Source organism: Typopeltis vanoorti, chromosome 10 (assembly GCF_054136105.1).
Source record: "Typopeltis vanoorti isolate ZY-2024b chromosome 10, IOZ_Tvanoo_1.0, whole genome shotgun sequence".
Taxonomy (NCBI): Eukaryota; Metazoa; Arthropoda; class Arachnida; order Uropygi; family Thelyphonidae; genus Typopeltis; species Typopeltis vanoorti.
The window spans coordinates 68,782,423-68,797,081 of NC_143558.1; the positions used below are offsets into that span (position 1 = coordinate 68,782,423).

Sequence of the window (14,659 nt, forward strand, 5' to 3'; positions counted from 1 at the left end):
ACTTACACTAAAATACAAGCATATTATTTTCAAGGGTTTTAACTTGTCAAATTATGAATGAAACATTCCTTAGTGAATTGTATTCATTCACAATTTAACACACTATTTCCATGTACACTATGTTCCAAATTTACTGCCAAAATTTATGTTATCTGCTTGACATAGCATTTTGCTGATCGTATCACATGCAATTTTTTTCCTTACCTTTTTTATTTTAAATTATTTTCCTAACCTTTAATCATGAGTAAAAGAATTTGTGTAAGAAGGAGACTATTGTGATCAACAAATATTTAATGTCGATGAAATCAACCTTTTTTTTTTTGAAGCGAATGCCTTCCAAGACTTTTCTACCCAAATCAGAGAAATCTCAGCCTGGTTATAAAGTCGCAAAGTCGAATGAAATTACTGCTAGCAATATGTAAGCCATTTGGAAGCAGATTCTTCCACATTGTGCAAATGATTTTAGAGGCTTTTCAAATGAATCTAAGTTAATTAAATCTTATTCTGAGAAGTTGAGTGATTCCGACCTGCTAAATTTAGATACACAGCAGGAAGATCCTGAAGAATATGAAGAAAATTTAATCACTGACAAGCCCAAAGAGGTTTCACAGAAACAATTTGAAAATAGTTTTCGTACAATCGAAGTTTTTAAGCAGCAATGCTTAGAAACTGACCCTGGTGAAGAGAGAACCAGTAAAATTTGCAGAAGAGGCAATAGGGCTATACCGTCAGTTGTATGAAAAAAAAGAAACAGAATGCCCGCCAAACTACGTTAGCTCAATTCTTTGTTAAGAAGCAGATAATAAATTTATATTCTGAATATGTTTTATTGTCTTTCAGCTTCATCGTTTTCCTTCAACTAGGTCCTGAGACATACCCTAATTCGTTTATAAAAAAAATTAAGGGTCAAAAAGAAATCTGAGGAACGAATTATACATTTTCCCATAGGTTATTATATTCGATTAATGCGCCTGTTTTAAAGAACACGTTAGGTGCACTAATTCAGGGATTGCTGTATCTCCACTGTTGTTCTTCATATATATATATATATATGTGTGTGTGTGTGTGTGTGTGTGTGTATGTATCACATTATAAAGAAATGTGGTATTAAACTTGATATCAATATTGGAGAAGGTAATCTCAGCTCTCCACTTTATGTAGATGATATTATACTTCTAAATAGATAAAGTACAAGTCTGCACGATTCACTGACTAAATTGAATATCTGTTGTTACAAATATGCATGAAAATCAGCAATGAAAAGACACAAAGACAATGAAAATAGGAAGAAACATTAAATTTAAAACATTAAAATTATGAAAATAGAAAGCAGAATTAGCAAAGCTAGTATATGGTAGGAAGTCAACTGAATAAATTTATATGTAATAAGAAAGAAATTAGTCAAAACACTAAACTAGCTGTATACAAGACATTGCTCAAACTAATTTTAACTTATGGATCTTAGAGCTGTGTTAGAAATAAAATTCTTGATCAAAGACTGGAGACCACTGATATAAGAGTTCTGAGAAAGATTAGGAGAGTGAACAAATGGCAGTATCACATTTAAAATTATGATATTAGGAAAGAACTTGACAATGTTAGCAGAGATAATCTCTTGTAGTGTGGTATGGTCACTTAAATAGAATGGAAGAGGAAAAGGCAAAACAAATGTTCTTTGCCAGGTTGATAGGGAAACCATCCAGAGGAAGGTTTCCCTGTCAACCCTCTAGGTCAATTGATACACTAAAAAGTGCCTTAGGAGGGAGAAATATAATATGTGATAATATTGGATCTTGACCAATAACAGATTAATTTGAAGAAAAATTGTTGATAGGAAGTTAGTAATCATGTCACTTTTTTTCATGTAGTACTATCATAATATCCTATACATTCCCTGAGGGTGCAATGCCAGAAATATGATAATAATTTCCATGGCAATGAGGATATGTTAGAAAAGGGTCCAGAGAAGATTCACATAGGTGGTCAGTGGTCTTTGGAATGTGGAGTACGAGGACAGATTGACAGAATGTAAATTTCAAAGCCTTGTAAATAGGAGGAGGATGGATGATATGATGGAGAAATATAAGCTGTCAGGGATTGTTATCAGGTTGACAAGGAAGAGATTCCTTTTTTTTTTCATAGAATGAGAAAGGAGATAGAACAAGAGGACATCTCTGGAAATGGTATAAGGAGGATGTGAGCAACGGAGTAAGGAGCAGGTTCTTTACATGGAGAGTGGTTGGTGAGTGGAATGCATTGCCTGAGTGTGTCATGAATGTAGATACATTGAATCAGTTTAAGGCATGGTTGGATGAGCTTTGTGTGTAATAGTGTGTACCTCCCATGATGAGTCTCTGACACCATGGAGGTCAGATAATAATAATAATTAATAAAGTTTCAAGACCTGATAATTATATGTAAGTTTACATATTTGTACACTCAAAGTCTAATAAATGCTGACATGGGACTTACGAATTTTCAGTTTAAATTCAAAAATGCAAACTTAGTTTAAATGGTAAAATACAGACCAAATGCACACAAATTGAATTATGTATCAGAAGGAAACAAATTCAGTACTTCAAGTGAATCAGTGCAAAGTCAACATAAGCTGTCAAGATATTTTTGCACTCTCACTGTCTACTATCTGCAAAGAATTGCCTACTAATTCTAGTGTCGATGCTTCATCAAACTAGCTATTACCTCTGGTATTGAGCCAACCAAAGTGCAGTAGCAGTGTAAAAATGATCATAATTTAAAATTATGAATATTTAAAAAAATTGTTTATGTTAGTATATTATTAGTTTTGATTTCATAACGCATATATCAGTACTTGGGATGTGCCTGTTATGGATATTATTACTATTATCAAAACGAAATGTAAGCCATTTGAAAATTGATGTATACTTACTAGAATCAATGATTTGCATTTTATTTTATTGTAATTTAAAACTGTGAAGTGTTGAGATATTTATTGTGGTTTGTGAAGACAACCTGTTCATGCTAATGAAGACAACGTGTCAGTCTTCCCACTTTCACGGAGTGTGCATGCTTGCCGAGAAGTTTGATGCACGATTGCCAGCTGACAGTGTTCAGTATCGAGGTAACAAGGAAAACAAGGGAGAGCTAATGCAAGTTTAAAAACACAGATCAGAAGAATTTTGTTCTTATGAAGTTTATTTAGTTTTATGTGACATTTGGAAGAATATTAATAGTAGATTCCAAAAACGAATAGTAAAACTATGAGTCTTTAAACTGGAGGAGTTGAGACTGTCAACAATTAGTAAATAAAAGAAGATATTGTAATCGACGTTCTAAAGGAATGTTTGAGGAAACGCAAATTGGAAAGTTTCATCTGTCTTAAGGATGCCAGATATACTTGTTATTTCTACTGGAAAGAGTGACGGAATTTGCTCAACTTAGATATGTTGTTTTTGTAGTAGTAGAAGAAACTTTTCCCCCCTCCGGTACAAAATTTAGTAAATTCTGAGTCAAACTGAACTGCAAGAGGTAAGAGTATTTATACTTCAATGAGGAATAATATTGTATACTTCATAAGAGTAATAAGAAAGGATCCCATGGAAAAGAAGAAGAGAATTTTATATTTTCTGAAAAGGCTCTAATAAAGAAACCGAGCATGTACATTTTTGTTGTTGTGAAAATAAGGTGTTTAGTCTGGTAGACATGATTAAGTGTTAAACAAACCAGTAATGGAATGAGTCAGAGAATAGGTGACTGATAATTTTGGATAAGAAAAATCTCTAAAGTGTAGATTTATTTTAGAAGTCCTTGGATTCAGTATTTTGTAGTTATGAAATTTTACTTAAAGTGTATATATTGTTTTAGTTTTATTAAATGTGTATTTTTCTGTATTTGGTCTTGAGTCAATGATCTTTCGGATTCTAAAAGAAACAGTTAAAAGTCATTGCATCAATTGGAATTGAACCTTTTGTGTAAATAATAATAAACACTCTGAATAAAAAAAATATATTAATAGAGATAATCTCATCACAAATGGCAATTAATCTCTTCTCAAAACAGCAGCATTTCTAGTCTCAACAGAGTTAGTTCAAGAACAAGTTCAATGTTGGTTTTGTTGTATTTGAGGAAACACTCCACTTGGAGCAAGTTTCAGGATGCTCACCACTATTCGCAATAACTAGGATGAGTGAGTGAACTGTGGTATTTATTAATAAAAAGCTGGTACTCCTCCAACAAGACAATCCAAACTGAACACAGTACTGGAGGTACAAGATGAACATCAAGAAGCTAGATAGATTATGAGCTTTTCCCCCACCTAACATACAGTCCAGATCTGACACCCAACTGATTATCTGATCCAATTAACAGCCTTCCTCCTGTGAGGATAATGTTTCACCAATGATTAGGAAGCTGAGATCTAGTACTAAGGAATTTCCATTTTCAAAGACTAAGCATATTAACAAAAGAATAAAATTGTCCTACGGACAATTTTATTCTTTTGTTATTAACTGTCTACTGTTATTAGGACAAATATGTGCATACTCAGTTTCTTTATTAGAGCCTTTTCAGAAAATATAAAATTCTCTTCTTCTTTTCCATGGGATTGCAGAACATAGCAGAACAATACTGGCTTTTATAGATTCTAAATATCTTATAACATTTTAAAGTTAATTCTTTATTTTAGGGAGATATTACTCTCTCTTCAATAAATCAAAAAACTTGAACCAAATTAATGAAGTGCTATTAACAAATGTGAAAATCTTGATATATTTCAAAAATTTCATGGCTTACACGTAACAAAAAATATATATAGAGAATTTTATTCAATAACTCCAATATATTTCATCCAATGTTACGTGGACATCAGGGAGACAAACCATCAACTACACTATGTGATCAAAATAATCCAGACACCTACTCAAAACTGTAATCAGACTTTACCTGTGACACACTTTCCAGTAGTAGACATTAATACGGGGTGGGTCCACCCTTTGCTTCTAAGACAGCTCTAACTCTGCTGGGGAGGCTTACAACCAGGTGTTGGAACAGTTCTGGAGGAATGGCAGCCCATTCTTCCTGAAGAGCTGTAGCCAGAGCAGTTAGTGATGTGGGTTGTTGGGGTCTGGAGTGAAGTCGGCATTCTAATTCATCTCAAATGTGTTCTATGGGATTCAGGTTAAGGCTCTGGGCTGGCCAGTCCATTTCTGTAACTTAATTGTCCACAAAACCATTCCCTCACAGACCTTGCTTTATGGCAGGTAGCATTGTCATGCTGATACCGACAATAGTCATCACCGAATTGATCTTCTACCGTAGACAGTATGCAAAGGGTCAAAATGTCCTTGTATCCTTCTCCATTTAGATTTCCCCGTGTAGTGCTACGAGAGGGTCAAGTCCATTCCATGAAAAACATCCCCTACACTGTAATGTCAACTCCTCCAAATTTCACTGTTGGTGCTACACATGCTTGCAGAAATCGTTCTTCAGGCATTTGCCACACTCAGACCCTCCCATCAGACTGCCACATGGTAAAGTGCGATTCATCACTCCAATCACACGTTTCCATTGTCCACTGTCCAGTGGCATTGCTCTTTACATTACTCGAGGTAGCGCTTAGTGTTCACAGGAGAAATGGTTGGTTTATGGGAAGCTGCTCAACCATGGAACCCCATTCCTTTCAACTCTCGACACACAGTCATGGTTCTGGCTGGATAGTTAGTAGCACTGCGGAACTCCTAGGTGATTGTTTCACTAGACAAATGCCTGAAGAAATCGTTCTTCAGGCATTTGCTACACTCAGACCCTCCATCAGACTGCCACATGGTAAAGTGCGATTCATCACTCCAATCACACGTTTCCAGTTGTCCACTGTCCAGTGACATTGTTCTTTACATCACTGCAGGTAGTGCTTAGTGTTCACAGGAGAAATGTTTGGTTTATGGGCAGCTGCTCGACCATGGAACCCCATTCCTTTCAACTCTCGACACACAGTCATTGTTCTGGCTGGATAGTTAGTAGCACTGCGGAACTCCTGGGTGATTGTTTCACTAGATGATGTCTGGCGATTTCCACGAACCACCTTCTTCAATTCTCGATGGTCCCTGTCTGTCATTAAACGTGGCCTACCTGACCATGGTTTTGTTGTGGTTGTGCCTTCACGTTTCCAATTCACAATCACATCACCAACTGTTGATTTTGGGCAACTTGAGAAGGGTTGAAATGTCTCTGACAGATTTCTTACTGATGTGGCAACCAATAACTAGTCCACATTCAAAGTCACTGAGCTCCCTTGACCTACCCGTGCTGCTCGTACTTCTTATCACTGAACAACAGACAGCTCCGTGCCTACTAGCTCATGTCCGAGTTGCAGCTGAGTTATATGATTACACTATTACAGTTCAAAGGAACAATTGTAAAAGTTGCTTAGATAAAATAATTTTAAATAATTATTAAATCTAGTTTAATTTTTTTAATTAATAATTATTTTGCATTACTTTTATGCAAGCAACTTTATATACACAACTACAACACTATATTTCCTTAGCATCATATATGGTTATGTTTTGTTGATATATTTGCAGCCTGGTCCCATTCCGAGTCAGAATTACTTCGGTTCCTAGAGAAATTAAGCTCTATGTACTCCCATATTAAGTTCACTATTGAACATGAATCCAATAACCATCTACTCATTTTGGACACCTTAATAATTCAAAATCCCAATAGGTCAAGTTGAATTTTCAGTTAATCAGAAGCCAACCTTTACTGGCAGATACATTCCATCATCCTTCACCATCATTTTTTAACAGAAGATGGGTATAATCAAGAGTTCATTGAGCTCATACAATCTTCTCTTCTGATTGCCTTTTTTTTTTTTTTAGACAAACTGAATAAAATTAAAAGCAATCTGATGAGTAATTGATACAATAAATTACCATTCAAAAAGTATTGATAATTATCATCCTGCTACCAGACTACAATCTAACATGAAAAGAATTTCAATACACTACCTTAAAGGCACCTCTGAACAAACAGCACGGATTCTTTGCAAATTCAATCTATTCACTTCCTTCAAACCAGCTCAAAAACTGTCTTCCTTCTTACCATCTACAAAGGATACATTACCACTTTTTTCCTTACTAGGTGTCTGTAAGGTACCCTACCTACTCATGTCAGCTTTGCTATTTTGGACAGACTGGTTGCTCTGACTTGATTAGAATTGAACATCAAGATTACATTTCATTTTTAATCTGAGCGATATTCCCTCTAATTTATGCCAGTCCATGTGCACATGAAAAACATTTGTGCACAAGTTTCCAGTCTCAATGTATGCAATAGTGTGTACATGTTCCTTGACGATGTTTCAAGGAACATGTACACACTATTTTTCAACAGATTTGTCCAGCCATTCAAATTTAAATGCATTTGTTTTCTGCTTTAATTTCGACAGTGACATTTTGAGGGTTTAAAGTTGCCCTTTTTTCTATCTAACTATTACCTGTAAAGCTGCAAGTCCTAAATCAATTCACTTAATCTAAGAAGCCACAAAAATCCTCACTATTGCACGAGTACAAGTAACTGTACTGTCTGGACAGCAGACACGCCAAACAAATTTATAATTTATTTTAATGGTAAAACCAAACAAATTATTTTTTTATAAAAAAGATGTTTATCAACTGGCTTATTATTTTGCTGGATTCCAAAGCAGCATATTATAGCTTGCATGCAACAATGAGCAAGTGAAACAATTCAAATTGTAACAGATAAAAGTCCTAATTTGGTGCCCTCTAATGTTATAAAAAAAAAAAAGTATTACAGCTATGTAGGAGTTATCTTAAGATAACACTCTCTCAAATTATTTTTGGCAAAGTAATGTAACCACTCTTGTTCAGGTTAGGAGAATTCTTCATAGCCATGGCTGACTCTAAAAATAATCTTTCTGACCTGTATTGATTTCTAAATAGTAGAAACAAATATTATTAATATTATTATTACATGACACCTCCAAAGACTTATCGAGGGAATTATTATTATTATTGTTATGTGACTGTATATTACATGACTGATATGTATCTGCAACTTGCTGACATCAGTGCTGTTTCACCCACATGGCACCAGATAAAACTAACTAATTAGTGTATTAAGTTAGAATGGGTTAGAGTAATAGTGGAGCGGAGAGAATGGAGAAATTAAGAAATAACATAAGCGACAAGTATGATTTATCAAATATGCTTTATGGTATATTCAAAAATTATTGATTGTAAATTAGAAATCCTGAAAGCAGAAATGTCATGCATGCAGTTACTAAGTGTACGTGCATTTCATTTTTGAACAGTGTGCACTCACGCACATATGCACTGTTAATAATTGGTGGATTTTTATATTGAGGAGATATTCATATATATTATCTTAATATTTATCCTAGCATAGAGATGATCTCTGTTTCTAACAATTTTTTTTTTAATTAATTTTTTAATTCCTATATGTTATTATATGCACAAGGGTTCACTCCAATTGGTGCAATGATCTTAACTCTTTCTTTCAGAATCCAAATAATCACTGACTCAAGACCAAAATACAAAATAAACACATTTAATATAACAAAAACAATATATATACACTTCAAACAAATATTACATAACTAACTACAAATCAATTGGATCCAAGGCCTTTTTAAATTAAACTTACACTTAAGACTAGACTAAACACTTTGTTTGAACAATCACAAAATGTTCATAGCCAGTTTCTCTCTCTGTCAAGGCCCTTCTCCAAAGACATATGACCTTATTCTTCATTTTTACAAGATCCTTTCTCATCACTTATGTAGCACACGTTAATTCTTCCGAACTTAATTCTGTCTCTTTTCTTCAGTAGAAATAATAGTCAGATCCGGCGTCCTTAATACTGATGAAACTTCTTAATCAAAGTTTTCTCAAACATTCCTTTAGAACGTAAATAGCAAATTCTTCTTTTATTCACTATACTTAATGACAGTCTTAACTCTTCCACTTTAAAAAAAATTAGTTCTACGATTTCCTTTTGGAATCTACTATAATTCTTCCAGTTAGCGTTTCCTCCAATAATCCTTTTAAAACGATCTATAGCAAATATTCCCTTTTATTTATCCACATTATTCCACGATTCCTTTTTCGGAATATACTATTAATTTTCTTCCGACTGTCACATAAAAAACTTAAGTTCCTCCGAACCTAAAAATCTGCCGGCCTGTGTTCTAAATTCCTTCCGAACGCTCTCTTGTTTACAGCCGTTACCCAGATACCGAACGCTCTCTTGTCAGCTGTCAATCACTCCATAAAACTTCTCCACGAGCATGCGCACTCCATGAAAGTCAGAAACTAAGTACTGTAAAATGGCCGACACATTGTATCCGTTAGCGACAAGAGAATGTCTTCATAAAACACAAAACTTAATATTTCAAATTACAATCAAATTCTTTTAAGTAATACAAAGATCAAATCTAGTAAGTACATCAATTTTTTAACTTCTTTACATATCATTTTGGATAAAACAATTCCATAACGGGCACATCGCAAGTGCCGATAATGCGTGTTATGAAAACAAAACTAATAAACATACTAATATAAACAATTCGTAAAAATATCCAGAATTTTAATTATGATTATTTTTACATCAGTTTCATCTTTCTCTGAAATTTTTTTTTTTTTTTAAATTTTAAATATTTAACCTATATCTAACAAAACTTTTAATGCTTATTCCTAGATCTTAAAAAATAACGAGATTCCTGCCGATCATTATTTACACTTTCGGAATCACTAGTTTCAGAATCATCTGATGCTAGAGATAATTCTGAATTTTCTTCTTCCAATTTACTATACTTACAAATTTCATTTCTATACTTTCAAATATTTCATTTAAACTACTTGAATCATGCTCTAAATCTACAGAATCATCACTATCAGATTAGATTCTACAAGTTTCTGAGATTCTTTATCCTTACTAACTAAATTAGAGGTATTCTCACATTCTTCTGGCTGATTTAACTCCATATTAACTAATTCTGCTATATGATATTCTGCTATAATTTCATCCATGTTAGTCAGTTTGATTATCATCACTCTTACATTGTCCATTATTTGAATTATGTACCCTGATATTTCTAAAATTTCCTGCATTAGGTTTTGTTTTACCCAAATTAAATTCTCTCCTTTGCTGCATATTTGAATTATGAATGAGATGCACAATTAGTACTAGGAAAGCAATGCTCATCTTTCAATATTTTATTCATATTGTCTCCTAATGTAACTAAATTTCTACTCCCTAAAAAGTACCTTTTTAACCTATCAGAGTGTACATTTAAAATTTTACTAGGATTTTTGACATCTTGAATCCTAAAATTCACAGGAGAAAATTTGTCTAAAATTCTATATGGACCTAAAGCTTTCCTTCCTAATTTCCCAACTCTTTTTATACTAGATTTATCATCTAGCAATACTAAATCACCTGGTACAAATGACTTATACTTTCTAAAACGATTTATATACTGCCTAGTTTTCTGAGAACTTAATCTACTTATTTCACCTACTAATCTGTGAGTAGTGGAAAATTTATCTACTACTGTTTCCAGATACTCATTTATGTCATTATATCCTGTATTAGGAATGACTGAAACAAGTTCATTAGGAAAGATTGGATCAAAGCCATATAAAGCAAAAGATGGTTTTTCTTTGATAGCAGAATGAAAAGCAGATCTACATGCAAATAATGCTTGAGAAATATATGTGTCCCAATCATTTATTTTAGTGTTTGCCAGATTGGAAAATATATGCTTTATATTTCTATTCAGCCTTTCACACATACCATTACACTGCGGGCAGTAAGGTGTTGTAAAAATCTTCCTAACGTTGAGTAATTTACATAACTGTAACAACAGTTCAGATGTGAAATTTGCTCCTTGATCTGAAAGTAAGGTCTGAGGAGTTCCATATCTACAAATAACCATATTCAAAAACTTTCTTGCAATACTCTTTGCAGTTTGATCCTTCATCGACACTGCTTCAGGAAATCTAGTTAGCATGTCTATGACTACTAGAATATACCTATTGCCTTTTTTAGTAGGCAGTGGACCTACTACATCAATAGCAACAGCCTGAAAAGGTCTAGTTGGAATTGGAAATGGTTGTAATGGAGCTTTTCCTCTGAAAGGAGATCTTATTTGGCACTTATGGCATGATTTGACATATGTGAGTATGTCACTCTTCATACCTTTCCAGATATAATGATCCTTTATTCTTTCCCAAGTTCTAGAAAAGCCTTGGTGTTCTGCCAAGTCTGAATCATGGAAAGCATACATGATCCAAGGAATCATTTGAGTTGGTGCCAATATTTTCACTTTCAACATTCCATCTTCCATTTGTCTAGATAAGAGTAACCCATCTTTATCAAAATACAAGTTTTCCAGGTTCAAAAATGTATCTAGTTGAGTTTCACCCTTCAATACTGCTTCATAGTTTTGAGTATGGGATCATCTTTCTGAGCTTGGACAATCTTATCTTTTTCCCAAATTTGTGAACAAGGTTCCTTATTCTTTAGAGTCTCAATATTGAACACTTGATCATTTTCATCGGTGTCTTGAAAAACTTCAGGAGACTGCTCTAATTTTCTTTTGTCACCTGATTTCCTGTCCAAACAGCATTCTAGTCCACACAATGACACTGTATTATCAACAAAATTACATGCAAAACCATGACGTTTCAGAAAATCAATTCCAAATATTACTTCTACATTTGGATTTGATGATTCTGGAAGAACTATTAATGGATGACAAACTTTCAATGGAAAACAAGGAATTGAAATAAAAACATTTATTTGTTTATCAGCTGAAATTTCTGATTCAAATATTCCCTTTAATTTAATTGGATAACTTAAAACTGAAATGTCATTTGGAATTAGAGATTTAATTTTGTTAAACAAGCTATAAGAAAAATGAGTGAGATTTTTACAAATTAGAGGGGAACACTGGTTTTGAAGCTATCAGATGTGAAGTTCATATAAATAAATTAGTACATTTAATAAGACACTTATAGACCTGGAAATGCAACTGCTGGCAAGTAAAAGGAAGATGATCATTAGAGAGGATTTTAGTTAGGGTAATATTAAACAAGGAGGAGACAGTTTATGAAACAAATATTTTCTAGAGTTTGTAGAAGATAACACAGGCCTGTAAAATTTGAGTCATGAAAATTTGTCCGGAAACTATTAACTGTTTCTGATTTATTTTTGACTGCTGATTTCAAATATCTCTTCCATTTTTCTCTATCATGTAAGGATTTTTCACAAAATGGATCTCAATATTACAGTAAAATAGCTTTAAAATGCATTATATTAAGTAAAATATGTTATTTTACTAATAACATAAATTTATAATTTATGTTATTAGTACAAACAGTACTGAAAATTTTCCGTAAACATTTTTGGAATGAAAGTATTGGAAAAAAATGTTTTAATTAAAGTAATTAAAGATTAATCTTAGTACATACTTTATATGTCATTGTAGTGTCTTTTTTCTTTTTCCTTCAAAGCTTCTTTTTGAACTTTTTCTGTAAAATTCTTTTCCTAGATCGTCTCTGTGTAACATCTGGCATAGTCTGCCATCATGTTGACATTCCACCTGCCCTGATACCTTCTTTCTATCTCCTTGATGTCTTGGTGGAATCGCTCTCCTTGCTCTTCGCTGACAGTTCCCAGATTCTTAGGAAAGTAGTCTAAATGAGAGTTGAGAAAGTGCACTTTTAAGCTCATGGAGCATCCCAAATCCTTGAATTTCTGTAGCATGTCTTCCACAATCATTTTATAGTTGGCATTCTTGTGATTTCTTAAAAATTTGGTCACCACCTCTTTCAAAGCTTTCCATGCTTCTTTTTCAACAGTTGCCATTTTTTCTTCTAACAGCTTATTCTTCATAAGTTTCCTGATGTCCGAACCGATAAAAATACCTTCTTTCAATTTTGCTGTAGATAATCCCGGAAATTTTGCGCAGAATCATTTAAAAACACTCTCCTCCTTTCAACAAAGCCTTGACAAATTGCTTCATCAATCCCAGCTTTATGTGAAGTGGGGTTAAAAGGATTTTTTCCCGAGCAATCAAAGTTTCACGTAACACATTTTTACTTCCAGGTTCTAATGTGACTCTTTCTGGCCCTTCCTTCTTGATCCAATGTTGCTCTTGATCTTGGCTGTCCCACTCGCACAAAAAGTACACGTATTTGGTGTACCCTCTTTGTTAGGTGAATTTTTGCAACCTCTTGAAGCCATTACAAACACATTAAAACAAGTTAAATGAATTTTAATGAATAACATTAACACTATTACAATACTACATAAAAACATAAAAAAACCGCTAGCATTGAATTAAATCTTCACACTAACTTAGAAAATTTCACCTTTCAGAAATATGATAACCTTAGTAGTCAACGACTAAAGTTCAGCTAAAGAATCACACAAGAAAATGTGTCTGTGACAACAGGAAAGTCATCCGTTATCTCAGCGAATCAGATTCAAAGTAGCCACCTGTATTCCTCCCTCCCTCTCCTATCTTAAGAATGAGAAGTTTCATGGAAATTTCTTTATTTACCATAAAAAGGCAATTCAAAAAAGCACTTATACAACTAATTAGCTGTAAATAAAGGAGAATGAAAATAAATACCAATGCGCTGAATTAAAATCCAAATACTATTAATAAAAACGATAAAATTAGAAATTGGCTAAAATTGGTAGGTGATGGAATTATTTTTTTTTACTATTTTTTCTGAACGCAGCACCTAAAAATCTATAAGAATCAATTATTACTTCTCAGACAACTTTTCCATCGCAGGCCTGTGTAATTATCTTGGTTAGGAAACTATTATATTTACGGCTATTTTGCCTGCTTCTGTTTAGGAGTGCCCCTGCTTAAATATCACTGGCTTTTTACTCACGGATCCTTAGGGCATCGTAGATGTATATTTACCAACAAATATATGTAGCATAAAGGAAAAGAAATTTACACATGCCTTTTTCCTGAGTATTGTAGTTTGTCTTCTGTTATGGTGTTTTGGAGGAAGTGTGTGTGTGTGTGTGTGTGGGGAGGGGGGGTATTAGGCAATGTGGGAGAATTAAAATAGAAAAAACTTTGGTTTTTTTTTGTATAATATATATAAACATATATATTATTATTAGGGATGGATGTGGAGCGTTTTTTTTATATAGGTGGGAAAGGGTGAAAAGGGTTGGAAACAGCAACTGATTTTTTGAGAGGGGGGGTTGTAGGAAAAAGGGGTTGATGGGGTCAGTCCGTTTTGACTATGCCTGGTCGTCGTCTGAACTCATGGAGGAAGTGGATGCTATGTCAGGTCGGTTAGGTGTTTCTGTCTTTGAAGTGTTTGTGTTATCGCCTATTGGTCAGGGTTGTGACCTCAATTTTACGTTGTGAAGCTTCCAAACCTCGGAGATTATGTAGGGCCGGTGGACGTTGATAGAGTTCGCGTCACATTTTATGGCTATTGTTTCCGATATTCTAAGCATTGTTTCATTGTCTTCTCTGTCTATTATGATGGCCTTGTCGATTTGTGGGGTATGTTTTTGCTCAAGGGCGTGAATAGCTATTTCTGTTTTCCCTGTGCTTTGTATTCGATTTTTCTTTTTGATGTTGCGTTTTTTAGTGTTT

At 33.8% G+C, this 14,659-nt stretch overlaps 1 protein-coding gene across 1 annotated transcript in view; it reads right to left on the reverse strand.

Moving 5' to 3' along the window:
* Positions 1–14,659, reverse strand: part of Syx5 (syntaxin 5) — a 202,696-nt gene that overhangs the window by 114,338 nt on the left and 73,699 nt on the right. The gene's annotated exons all lie outside the window — the stretch shown is intronic.